Below are 14,149 nucleotides of genomic sequence, written 5' to 3' on the forward strand. Positions count from 1 at the left end.
GCTACCAGTATTGATGTGTAAGATTTCAAACTGGTTAAATCTATTGTTTATAGTTGTCACATTGAAGGTTTTTACGCGAATTTAAGGATCATAAGAAAATACGGCCAACGGCCGTAGCCATGTTGAAACACCGGATCCCGTGAGATCTCCGAAGTTAAGCAACATTGGGCGTGGTCAGAAGTTGGATGGGTTGCCACGCGCTGTTGGTGGGGCGTAAGGGAATGAAGGAGCGGAAAGGAACTGGCCACCCTACCGCACGTAAACTCCGGCTCAGGAACACCTCTGCGGAGGTTCGGACCTGCCTTCGGGCAGAATAACCCTTACCTTACCCAAGAAAATACGCAATGGTAGTTTTCTCCTCAAGACACGCACTGCACTCCAAGCAGATCGGTGGTCAAGTGAGACCATTTTGGCTGAATCAACGTCAAAGTGGAAGGGTGCGATTCCATGAATCTGGATCGCGAAGTCATCCTTCACCACGATCTAATATTGAACACTTACGATTAGTTGATTTAAGACCGGAAAACCGAGGTGTGACACACGTCCGAGACATTACGCACAAAATCAATGGTAAAAAATTTCCCACTGGTGGCTTTATAGGCTCTTTCAAGTTGTCAAGTGTTACCATGAAATATAACGGTAATAGCGTATCGTTGCAATGTGAGGCCGTAAATCCAGCCTCCCACGGGGTGCTATCAATGTGAAAGGTTCAGTCACATGGTATTTCTTAGTTCGAACCAGTATATTTGTCATACATGTGGAAGAGGACCTCATGGCGCGGAATAGTGCACAACTCCGAACAGTTCACTAACTACCCTGGTCTTCATTCTCTTTGAGATAGGAACTTCCCTAACTATTTCAGCGAGAAGAAGGCGTAAGAGAAAAAGACACTGGATGGTCTTTCGTACTAGGAAGCGCAGAGTAACTTTCATTTTATGAATGCCCGTGTCAAGATACTAGACTTCAGGGTAATAGCACAGCATCTGCAAAGCTCACAGCAGCGAAGATCGCTGCGCCTAAGGAGGCGCATGCTCCTGTGAGCAACGCCGCAAAGAATAAAAGCTCGACGGTGGGGTCGGTCATCCCGGTCTTCGATCACAAATAAATCTGTGTCGGATAAGAAAACTAAGCCGGTACAGCAGGAGAAGAAGACAAATTCTCCATCCCCAAAAGGTCAGTGAAAGGGGCGCCCAAGCCGGCGGAGGTGGAATTGTCGACCAGGGCTAGGAATTTACCTAGAAAAGAAGGCGAAAAAAGGATGCCCTTACCAGGCGTTCCCCCACGCCTCCTGCGAATGGGGACACATGTTCTCCATCCGGGGCGTCCGCATCAGTGCCAGCAGATACTCCTGCAGGAAAACCTATGGGCCCCCTCGTGGGAGGAGACCCCGCCGCTAGAAAAAGTCCAAGAAGCTCAATACGTACATCATTCTTGTCTGGTGATAAAGCGATGCACGTTGAGCGTCTATCACTATCTTCAAATGTAGATGTTAGTGTAGACCGAAAAGCGTCTCACTACTTACAACCTAAAACTCCTCTGAAAGCTGACGCTATGTCACTGTTAAAGTGAAATTGTATCGGTTATATCTGGATACTTACTGAGCTAATGAGTGAGTTCACGGTGAGTATAGTATGTTTTCAAAAATTAATCTCAGACCAGGTCATCATACGGTCTTGACAAATTTTATATTATATTCGACAGAACGAAATTATGCTAACCGGGATTCCGGTGGTGTTGGTATTTTTGTTCGCTCTGACACCTACAGCGAAGAGGTTCCACTTAGAAGTCAGCTGGAGGCAGTAGCGGTTCGTGTTCCGCTGCCTGTCACAGCAGACATTTGTAACGTTTACTTTCTACCAGACCAGCCTCTTAATATACATGATGTAACTGATCTTATAGATCAGCTCCCAATTCCTTTAATCTTATTTGGGTGATTTTAATGCCTATCACCCATTATTGGGCTCTGGTATTCCTTGTCCCTGGGAAAGGGATTTCGGACAGTTAGTAAAGCAGCTGGATTTTGCAGGGAAATAAACATTTTAGCTTTGCGCACGGTACCTTCTCCCGCATTGACGTTAGTCTGTACAACCGAGTGCTCGTTCCCTGGCTACGGTGAGATGCACACAATGACCTCTGTGACAGCGACCATTTCGTCATTATTCTTACTTTGTCGAAACAAAAATTCATCGAGGCCCCTTCCCTATGGATTCTTAAACGGACTGATTGGCCAAAGACATCACTAGCTGTCTTTAACCACGCTAAGAGCTGGACAGTAGACGATGATATAATTCATATCACACAGGTGATTCTTGCTGCTACTGAGGAGTCCATTCCATCCACTTCTGGGACTTATCAATAAAAACTCGTTCCTTGGTGGAACGAAGAAATTCTAATCTAACACCTATAAAACGACATCGCGCACACGAACACAATCGTAGACAGTCTACAGAGGCCAAATTGGTAACGTTAAAAATCCTCCGCGCTAAGGTGCGAGTTCTTATTCGACAGAGTAGAAAAGCATCGAGGAAATGATATGTGTGTTCTATGACGTCACACCGTCATCTCAAATGTGGACTACATTTTGGCGCATTTCGGGAGTTTTTCCATTGCAGGCAATATCGTCACTGATACATCCATGGTTGCTAATCATTTCGCAAGTCATTTCACACATTATCTGGTTCCTGGAATTGCCATCGTGATTTGTTGGCTCTTTAGCGGGATTCAGAAAGTCATCATATGAGTTTTGCCACTGAAGCTTCAGAGGAATATAACATACCCGTTATGAAGTTACCACGCCTTGATGCTTTGCAAGGACAAAACTTCCGGACCAGATAGTCAATAACCATACATTGAAACTCCTCAGAGTGGTAAGCCTATATATCATCTTGGGGTGTTCAACCGAATCTGGATGGAGGGTGATCCTCGGCAACAGTGGCGAGAGGAAATAGTAATTCCTCTCTTTAAGCCTGAAAAAATCCTAAGTACGCAGGAAGTTACAGACCTACTCGTCTCACTAATTGTCTATGTAAACTATGTGAGATGATGGTGAATCTCCAACTTTGTGGTGTTTGTAGGAAGGAGGACCTTTGTCCGAGTAACAGTATGGTTTTCGAGCTGCCCGGTCTACCACTGACTACTTGGTACGCATGGAGAGTTCTATCCAGGACGAATTTAACCGAAAACAGCATTCTGTGGCTGTTTTCTTCGATTTAGAAAAGGCCTCTGACACCACATGGTGATATGGCATCCTTTCAGTCCTGCATCAATGAAATTTCCGAGGTAACTTGCCGGTTTAGTTGCGAATTTTTTGTCCCTCTGTCTATGCCATGTCCGAGTGAGGAGGGTATAATTACAATACTATGTTCAGGAAAGTGGGGTTCACAGGGTTCGGTTCTCAGTGTCACTCTGTGTGTAAATAAACGGTATTGTCGCTGCTGCAGGTTCAGCAGTAATACCGTCGCTATATGTAAACGATTTTGCTCTGCATTATTGCTCATGAAGTGTGGAAGTCGCAGAGCGACAATTACAACAAGTTATTAGGAAAATTGAGCTGTGGGCCTTAGAACGCGGCTTTCAGATTTTTACTGCGAAGACCTCTGATGCCCACTTCTGATGGAAGCGCACTTTTCACCGCCATCCCGTGCTTTATTTAGAAGGGATTGCTCTTCCTGTAGTTGACACCGATTTCATGAACTATTTTCAATAGTAAATTATCGTGGGAGCCACAAGTGCGTCGCTTAAAAACCAAATGCGCTACGAATCTCAATATTTTGAAGTTTCTTTGCAGTAATTTTTCGGTGACAGCACCGCACGGTGGTCCTACGATTTTGTAGGGCACATAATGCTTCCAGGTTACACTATGGTAGCGCAGATTGTGCATCAGAAATGTAAAGTATCCTTGAGAAACAATATTATTAATCACAGCGGGGTTAGGTTGGCAAACGGAGCATTCCGTAGAAGGTCTAGATTTGCTAGTATGCTCGCTGAATCTGTTGTGCCGCCTTTACTACTGAGGCGCCTACAAATATTATTGCCCTATGCTGCGAATTTGAGACAGATGCTGATTCACCAAAGCTATCCCCGCGTATTTCAAAATGGAAACTGTTGGCTGTACGCTGCTTAACCACGAGTAACGCAGCTGGTTTGTATATGTTTGGATAGCAGTCACAGATTGTTTTATATACCTTCCGTTCCTTATCTTGTCAGACGACCGAGTAAGGTACCTCCGTAGTTAACACGACGACCTGAAATAATCCTGGATCTGCATACCGGTCCAAAAGATAACACGGATCTCTCCATATATCGGAGCCTCTTCTTGTCCGTTTTTGGCCGGTATCCAGATTTAGTAATTGTTTACACGGGTTTTCGAGGGCAGAAGCAAAATTAGGCATTCGTTGTCGATGGTAACAAGTTTCTTTTTCCTCTACCGGAAACTTGCAGTGTGTACATAGCAGAGCTCATTGTTAGGACTTTCTGCTTTGTACCGACTCCTTGATTTCGCTACAATCTACTGATGTATGTTTCCCTCGGCACCTTATGGTGCAGCGGATTCAGGACCTGGTCGGGTGTTTGGGTGATAGCAGCAGAATCAGGTTCTTGTGGTTCCTAAGCCACATACTGTAGTTGTAGAGCGAAACGAGTTAGCTGATAGGGCTCCCAACGAGGCGGTCACATTACCCCGATTGCCTTACACGGTTCTAGCTAGCGATATTCGTTCTTAGATGAGCTATTTTGGTATGTTCCATTGGGAGATAGAGTGGCAGGCCACTCCTATTCCAGTGAAGCTGAGAACGATAAAAATGACTTCGAAGGTCTGGAAGACTTTCCTTCGAGTTTCTCAAAGAGAAGCAGTGGTATTATGTCGTCTCCGGATTTGTGAATTGGATCCACTGGCTGTTTTGGATTCATGGTCATTCTTCATCGTCATTCATTTTAGATTTAGTCAGTGAATATTGAACCCATGACCTTTGTGCCCTAATAATTTTAAGTATTAAAATTATTACAGGAGGCCCCATGTCAATTGTAATACGAAGCTCGAATCTGTATTTCTCTCAGAGGCGACACGTGGCGAAGGGGGGGGGGGGGAGGTGGCTACCTTCCGTCCCTCGCTATGAGATGTGACGTCATCCGCACGTGTCGGCAGTGGATGGATACAGAAGAAAGTTTATGTTGAATAAATATATTTAAATAAAATAATTAGTAGTGAACGCAGTAAAATGAGGGTCCTGTATTTATATATAAGACATTTGGTCTTTAGTAAGACGGATTTGAGACTGCTAAGCCATTTCTGTGGATTATTTAAGAAGAGACGCGCGTGTCTATTTTACCCACGCTAAGTCGACAGAAAATAGTGCCTATCAAATAAGGTCATTTTACCAGTAAATTTGGTAAGAATAAATTTTAAATGTTCATGAACACTGCAGCTAGCAAGGTAGCAAGTACATGGTTAGAGCAAAAACTCTTTTAAATACAGTTCCAGTAAGTCGGAAAAAGTATGCAAATTTCTTGGCGGCAATGGTGAAGTGCCTGGAGAGAGAGGATAGTGCCTATAAAATAAGAAGGGACGCCATATTGAAACCCTGAATTTGTATCATTGAAGCGTGAGAGAGAGGGTTGAACTGTTCAGTAAATCGTTCGTCAAAAAGTAGACTAATTACTAGAAACCTATATTCTGCCGATGTGGCTGTGTATTGACGCCATGTGGAGATAGTTATTCATAACAGAAGTAATGTGATAAAAGACGGTCAAGATACCGAAGTAGTTTGTAAAAATTTATAATATTGTGTTTTAAAGAGAAGTAATTCTTGTACGGGCAACAGATACAATCAGTCGAGTTCGATCAACGGAACACCAAGTGAAAGGCATTACTTTTTTTGCTTTATTTTTCAGGAAAATGACTCATACAAAATCGAAAAACCATAAGTGTAACAATGAAGAAATAAATATAGAAGGGTTACTGGTGAGTCAAAAATGGAAGCTGACGTACAATTAAGGTAGGTGAAATGCCATCTTACCGCCAACTATGTCTTGTTTTATGATGTCAAACTTATATGTATTTGTAATGGGTATTTATGACGCAGTTGGTCACTCAGATGTTTTTGGTGAATGTTAGAAATATGACGAAAGGTCATTTGTTTTATTTTCTGCTTGGATAACATTTTAAAGTATTGTGAGTGCCATGTAACATGTTGTAAAATGTTATTCGTGAGGGTTTCGAAGTGATATCACGTCCATAGTAGATCGTCATTTCCGTGAATTTATTGCTTATATTTGTGATGTCAAAATGTTTATTTGACGTAAAATTTTCTGTTTAAATTTTGATGGAATTGGTGCAAGAGATCCATGGTTACCCATTTTCAATCGGGTGGAAGAGCGCCGTCGTGTTGAGTAATGCAGATCGGTGAATTTTGTCACGAAGTGTAATACTATTCTATGTATGTTTAAACTGTGTCTATGTGACAATAAATAACAGTAAAAATTGTCAGTCATTTTGTGAAAATCCAGTTTTAAAATACGAGATCATTTATGCGAAGTTGTTCATTATTAAGATATTTGTGCATAATTATGCGTTGTGGATTCGAAGGATTTTATTTCCAGTTCTTTTGTCAGCGAGAGTCGTCGAGTTTGAGACAAGAGGTTAGATTTGTCGTATTAGTTGAGATATGATTTGTGAATCAGATGATTGGAAGCCTGTAGTGAACCCGGGACTTTTGTGTGAGCCCGAGGAAGATTTTGTATAATGTTTAAGATGGAAATGAGCGAGAGAATCCACGCAGGCATTAATTTGCGACGTGTACAATTATGGTAGGACATTTAAAGGTAAAATCTATGTGCGTATCTGTTTGGTCAGGAATATCGTATTTTAATTCTATTTGCGAAGTCGAAGGTTTCATTCTTAGAGGCCAGTCAAGCATGACCACAGCATGTGTTTCATATTAAAGCTGACAGGGTGAGGGTCGCTTGTCGATGCCGCCAGCTGATCGAGAGGGGGCAGTTGGAGTAACGGGAGTTGTGTAGTATGTTAAGTGTTGAAAATTAGATTGAACTCTTTGGATAACGGAGATCATTGCGTGAACCAGTTGAAATTTCATCTGGGAATAACGTGCAGGTTATTAGATACAGTGAATTTGTTTAATTGACATCGTAATATATATTTTTTACTTTTTTTGCTAGTTGTTTTACGTCTCACCGACACAGATAGGTCTTATGGCGACGATGGGACGGGAAAGGGATAGGAGTTGGAAGGAAGCGGCCGTGGCCTTAATTAAGGTACAGCCCCAGCATTTGCCTGGTGTGAAAATGGGGAACCACGGAAAGTAACGTATATTTGAAACCACGAAGTTAGAGTATAATGAGCGAGGTGAGCCAATTTTACGGTTGTTCAAAATATAGAGTGATGATAATAATGATTGATTTTGTTTGTGAGGGGTGCACAAAACTTTATGGAATGTTATGATGAGATATGACATCGTAATCGGCTTACATTGTACGGCGAGTTACTTATGGTTTTGTACTTAATTATTAGGGTTTTTCAATTATTAATAATGGTTAGTATTAGATTAAAGTGTGAAGTCATGAAACAAAATATAATAATGGAAATAAATGATGTAAATTTTTTCCAGCTGCACGATAACAACAGATGATAAATATCAAACGAATTAAAATTAACTACGTCAGAATTTGAGTAGGGACTTGTGAAAGAAACCATTCGTCCAAGGAGATAGAATTGGTTGTTTATTAAGATTCATTAAATTATTTAATTATTGAATTCAGTGGAAATCGTATTTATGAAATAACTTTAAACCAAGTGAATAACTTGAAGGTGCATTCTGAAAATCTTAGTTTATTATTCTGGGAATATTGAAATGTTAACATAACGATTAAGGGGACATATCCGAAGGTAATGGATTTTACTGCCACAAAGTATTGTGAGCGTTGTTGTTGTTGTTGTTGTTGTATTATTTGACTTTGATTGATTGAGCATTAAATGTGCTGGGTTAGTAAAGTGGAAACTTTGGACATCAACCGATGTAGCTTAATTGTGTTTAGCCTACAGCTTAGAAACTTGGATGGTCATGGGGTCATCAACCTCAATGGCTTAGATTAAGGCCATATGCCATTGTAGCCTCATTTTCATTGCGGTCATCATCCACAATGACTTTAAAGTAACTTCGAAGTTTAGATGTCGGTCCATGACATAGTCACAGGTCACATCGATTCAATTAAGGGTCCATGCCGTACAAACACTGTGTGGCACACACCAATTGGACTGCCTTAATTATACCCAGTGTACAGAGTTCGTGTTCCGAGGGCTGGTCCATCAAGAATCATTATGGTGGTACATGCAGTCTCACATGGAAGCCGAATTTAAGGATTTCCAGGCTTTCTTTTCTTTATTAAAGATATGACACAATGGTTTCTAGTAAGGATACCCATCAGGCAGTTATGTCAAAGGCTCAACCAGCATTTCTGCTTCTCTGTGTTAAATTATTGTGGTGTCAAGTGGAGAAGGTAGAGTCCAAATTATATTGAGTTTTAAATTATTATTTTCTTCAGTAAATTTTTCCAAAATAAAATAAATATTTTATGAATTGACTTTTCATTTGAGTAGATAGATTAGGATTACTGAACCCTACCTCTTACCTCAGAAAGTGACGAAGAACGCGAAACGACCCAAGAGACAGATGTCATGAAATTTGCTGATAGGTAAGGAAGGTAGGTATCCTTCATTATGGCCCAAAGGGTTCAATATATTTTGCAGGTTGTATTACCGTTTCATTTCGTAGCATTTCGTACCAATAGTGGTCAGTGACTTAGCTGTTAGGCCGCTTTAAACGACAAACATCATCATCATCAGATGGCCCGGAGACACAGAAGATAAGCTGTAATACCTTGTGACTAAGAGGTGAAATTTTAAATTAGTCACAAGAATCAAAATGATAGAGGGATACGACGGTCCACACTCGTGATTCCTTATAGAACATTATACCCATTAGGGCGGTTACATGCGCAGCCTTGAAACCTAGAAAACCTACATTATACAACTTTAATGTGTTAGTAATTCCCTACATTAAAACGTAGGTAGGGCACGAGCCTATACTTTAAATACTAAGGGGAACGCTGTTAACTGCCCGTCACCACTAGATTATTCCTGAATTCACATAGTTAGGATGAAGAAGCTACCTACCTGAGGTGTTGCCCCAGCACACCAGCTGCCTTAGGAGGGGAGTGAACCTCACTCGACGATGCACCAGTCAATATCGTTCTTGGAAAGCAAGTGATTGCCTTGTTTATAATGGCAAGTTGGGGTATATGACTGGTATATTAAAAATGAAAAATTCAGTAAGGGTATTTTTTGAAATGAACAAAGAGTAAAGGATGGACCAACCGCTAACCATAACAATTCTAAGATGGTATCAGATGACAGAATAGGAAATTCAGATAGCAGCTTCTAGGTGGCACCCGCAATCAAGAAACTGATATCTTTCGGTAGGCTTCAAAACTGAATATTAACACAAAGTTCAGGTAGTCTCTACAAGATGTCACAATATCTAGATGTTTAATGTGTTGCCTAACACTAGGGAGAGGTCCTGTTCATGTTACAATCATCACTATCATTATTATTATTATTATTATTATTATTATTATTATTATTATTATTATTATTAATTGTTAAACTGCATGCTGATGTTTTAGGGTTCCAATAAAAGGAATGTTCTCCCGTCAGCGGCTGGGATTACGTAGCTGTAGGGTGAGAGCATTCACAGTGTTAATGTCTGCAGCAAATATACGGCAAATTCTACTCCATCCAGGCTATCATTGCCTATTCCATAACCAGGAATCTTAGTACATCCTGCATACTCACTAGGAACACAACTCGTTTTAATACACTTGGATAGTGTTTAGGCAATGTTTGAAGCAGGCCTACTTTTCGTTCTTTGTATTTTTACAGCTCCTAGTAAACGGCTTCCGTCGACAGAACGACAACCTGACATTATCCCAGAAGTGCACACCGGCCCAAAACATAAAACGGTTGCATCAGTTGACGGAAGCTCTTCAGGTCAATTGTAAGCCACTGTCATCCAAGTCAAGTGGGCTGTGTATGGATGGCTCGAAATCAGCAGGGAGGGTGGGCAATTCGTTCATTGCGAATGATAGTACTTTTTTATTTATCTGAAACCTGCTATGGGGTACACAGCAGAGATCATCATTATAATCATGCAATAGTAATTCAGTAGCATTTTCCATACTTAGGGTCCCATTTACCATCCCAGAAGTGCTTAATCGCCTTGAATCGTTGGCCTTTCAGGAAGTTAGGTCTCTTCCCACCTGGCACACGGCGTTGTTTACTGTTTACTGTCGTAGGGCCAACCTGGCTCAGCGTTGACAAACGTACGGTTTGAATCGTACATTTACGGTTTTCAACCCTCTATGTACGGTCAATGTCAAGCCGTACGCGTTATACTGTATATAGTTCTGCGAAATTTTTAAACGAACATTTTTTATTTTTGAAATGATCAGATTTTGTATGCGAAATTATTTCTTCTCCTCCACTCCTCCAGGGGACTCCCAAGCTTTGAATGAGCCACACCAACTCTGTCAATCATTTCTTAACCGGTGTGAAGTGTGGTGTAACAGTGCGGCGACTAGTTGTAAATCTTATGGATAATGCGATTTCGTCAAACTTATCAATAATATTGTGATGTAATTAGAAATTATTTTGTGTGATAGTGCATTGTTTTCAATTCCTTGTTGGTTAGATTACTATGTATTAATTTAAGTGTATATTATTTTCTTCAGTGTTCAATTTGAAGATGTGTTTAACTTCTGATTCCAACAGTAAAGCAATTCCTTCGATACCCCAAAAAATTAAAACATTCTGTTAAAACACCCAGGACAACCTCTCTGTTAGGACCCTTTAAACAACAAGCATCATCATCATCATCACCATTAGGGGCCGATGACTTTGATGTTAGGCCCCCTTAAACAACAAGCATCATCATTATCATCATCATCATCATCATCATCACTACCAAAATACCCAGAAGGAAACAAAAGTACAGGCACTCGTGGCAGAGTACAGACAGTATAGGAAGTGGCTGCGTCCTGATGCAACATATGAAGATGGGTAAAGGGTATGTGTTGAATTTTCTTACTTCTAGTAATACGGTCCAGTTAAGTATTCCTATTTGATATTATTGCACGCAATCTATTGAATTTTTGTAGTATTTGAGTGAATACTAGTATTGTACGGTTTTTCAATTTTCGGAGGTTGGCAACGCTGACCTGGTCAGACTTCGTCCACTTCTAGTACTAGATATATCGTCCAATTCTGTTACTATGTATATTAACATTTCTCAGAATAAAAGAGGTTGTGTACATTTTCCTGAATAATACTTTTCTTAATAAAATATAATATTTTCTTTCTGGTTAACTTCTCTACGTCAGAGAAAGGAAATTGAAACGGACCTCTGAAGTTCCTACACGAATTCATTACTTCCCTTCTGAAGAAATAATTGAATTTCAATATCCCAACTTTCCCTTCTCTTCCTTTTTTTATACATTTTGTGAAATGACCGGAGGGCGGAGAGTGGTTGAAGAACAGGTCAGTTCTCTGAAAAAATATTTAATTATTTGGCCATAAGGGATGTACCGGGAGGTACACCTCATATGCCGCGCATTTAAAATTCAGCGCCTAAATTAACTCCTCTATTGGTAAAACAGGGAAACTGAAACTACACCAACTTGGAACTTTACTCAGAAGATGTCACCACAGAAATATCATGTAAATTTGTTATTGTGCAGTTTCCTAACCTGTGCGAATTTCTACTTGTTTTGTTTGACGTCCATCAAGAAGTTTGGACATTCTCCCACAGAGGACACCACTAAAAACTATGTTCATGCACCTTGGTGCGAGGTATAAGAAGTTATAATTCAAAGAAGTTTTGTATTCATAAGTTTTTTTTTTCTGACTGATGTTCATTTATTTTTGGGTTGGTAATATTTCCTTTTTATTTCCGCCAGGTTTGAATTTAGCCAATCACAAATTTCTCTAATTAATTTTCTACCTATCACAGGCTTCTTGTTCGATTTTCTGTGTTACTTTTGGATCTGCCAATAAAATTAAGCGGGCGTGTCCTGATTCCTCCTGAATGATCTCGAACCTTCCCTGAGGGTTTATAAACTGCGGCTTTTCACGTTTCTTGGCCACTTGATCGTCATCTTATTGAGTGTGTGTGTCAAAGCAGGAGGCGAGCGACCTCTTTCATCGGTCAGCAGTACATAAACAAGGTAATGGCCACATAACATCTATCTTTCTTGCTTACTCCGTAGTTTAACCCGAGGGAAAGGTCCGAATCGTTAACTATGTAACCTGCCTTTCTAAAAATGTAACTTTCTGCCGGATAATGTAAAAAACTTCATAAATCTTCGGTTGTAAATCGGGGATAGAGAGTGATGTACCCTCTCGAGCTCCCCTTCATCTTGGTTTGAGGTGACTGCGTTTCATAACCTCAGTAGTTTGGGAACAGCCCCTGTTTCGTCAGCCTAGAGCCCCTTAGGTTCTTTTAGTGTTCATATCTAGGGGACCGAGCTCGATAGCTGTAGTCGCTTAAGCGCGGCCAGTATCCAGTAATCGGGAGATAGTGGATTCGAGCCCCACTGTCGGCAGCCCTGAAGATGGTTTTCCGTGGTTTCCCATTTTCACACCAGGCAAATGCCGGGGCTGTACCTTAATTAAGGCTAAGGCCACTTCCTTCCAATTCCTAGGCCTTTCCTATACCGTCGTCGCCATAAGACATCTGTGTCGTTGCGAAGTAAAGCAAATAACAAAAAAATAGCATATCTAGTTGTGCAAGTATATGCCTGCATTCAATTTGTGTTTCGGGCCATTTACTTAACCTGTTCTTTTCCGCAAAAGGCCCTGTAGGTTGGGTACTAGATACCCCTGTGTAACATTACCTTTCAATTTGTAAGTTGTGCCTTGATGGCGAGTGATTGTAATTTTCTGACATTGCCTTGAATAGGCTAGAAGAAACTGAGAGCCTGTTAGCTCTTTTTCTAATTTTTTGTTTGTAACGAGTGCCTCTGGAAGGCTGGATATTGTATTTTGGGAGCAAGTGCTCCATGAATTAAGCGGATATCTGCCCTTGGGTAAATTGGTGCTCTTTGTAAATTTCAGCTTGTAGCTCAAGAAATGTAAAGCTAGGGGCTTAAAGCTCAAGGTGTTAAGGTTCTGAATCTTGGATTCTTTCCCAATCTTTTTCAGTGATTGCTACTTGTACCTGCAATATTATCATGAAAATCTTGTCATGTGTGAAGTTCTAAAAAAATAACCTTCAGTTTAAGTTTTAAATTCAATTCTTGACATTGTAGTTAGACCCATTCACCCCACCACCTTCTTTCATCTCTGCGTTCCACGGAAAACCCAGGAACTAGGGATAATGAAACATTTATAATCAGTGCTGCTACAATGACTACAACTAATTTTTGGAACAAATTTTTATATCAAATCATTCAGGGAAAGTGTTTTTGTCATCACCCTAATGTCAACTTAACATCGTTCTCCTGAATAGAAGGTTTCTTTAATACCAGCTAAACTATACGTCGCACGGTATAAAGAAAAATTTACTATGGCAACTTCAAAGTGGGATGGGTTTCTCGGAAGATTATTACCTTTGAATAGCTCGTACGAATGGTTAGACTTGTGTACTTCCTATTCTGGTAACACAGGGTGGCAAACTGTGATTTCATGAAACTAAAATAATAAATGAAATGGAAGTTACAAGCATGTCTGAGTAATTCAATAGCAACTTCTTATCTTGCACATATATGCCATTTAGCATCATAAATTATTATTACCGGGGGAGTCGGCCGTGCGTGCAGAGGCGCGCGGCTGTGAGCTTGCATCCGGGAGATAGTAGGTTCGAATCCCACTATCGGCAGCCCTGAAAATGGTTTTCCGTGGTTTCCCATTTTCAAACCAGGCAAATGCTGGGGCTGTACCTTAATTAAGGCCACGGCCGCTTCCTTCCAACTCCTAGGCCTTTCCTATCCCATCGTCGCCATAAGACCTATCTGTGTCGGTGCGACGTAAAGTCCCTAGCAAAAAAAATATTGTTATTTGTTTTACGTCCCACAAAATACTTTT

Source organism: Anabrus simplex, chromosome 4, assembly GCF_040414725.1.
Source record: "Anabrus simplex isolate iqAnaSimp1 chromosome 4, ASM4041472v1, whole genome shotgun sequence".
NCBI lineage: Eukaryota > Metazoa > Arthropoda > Insecta > Orthoptera > Tettigoniidae > Anabrus > Anabrus simplex.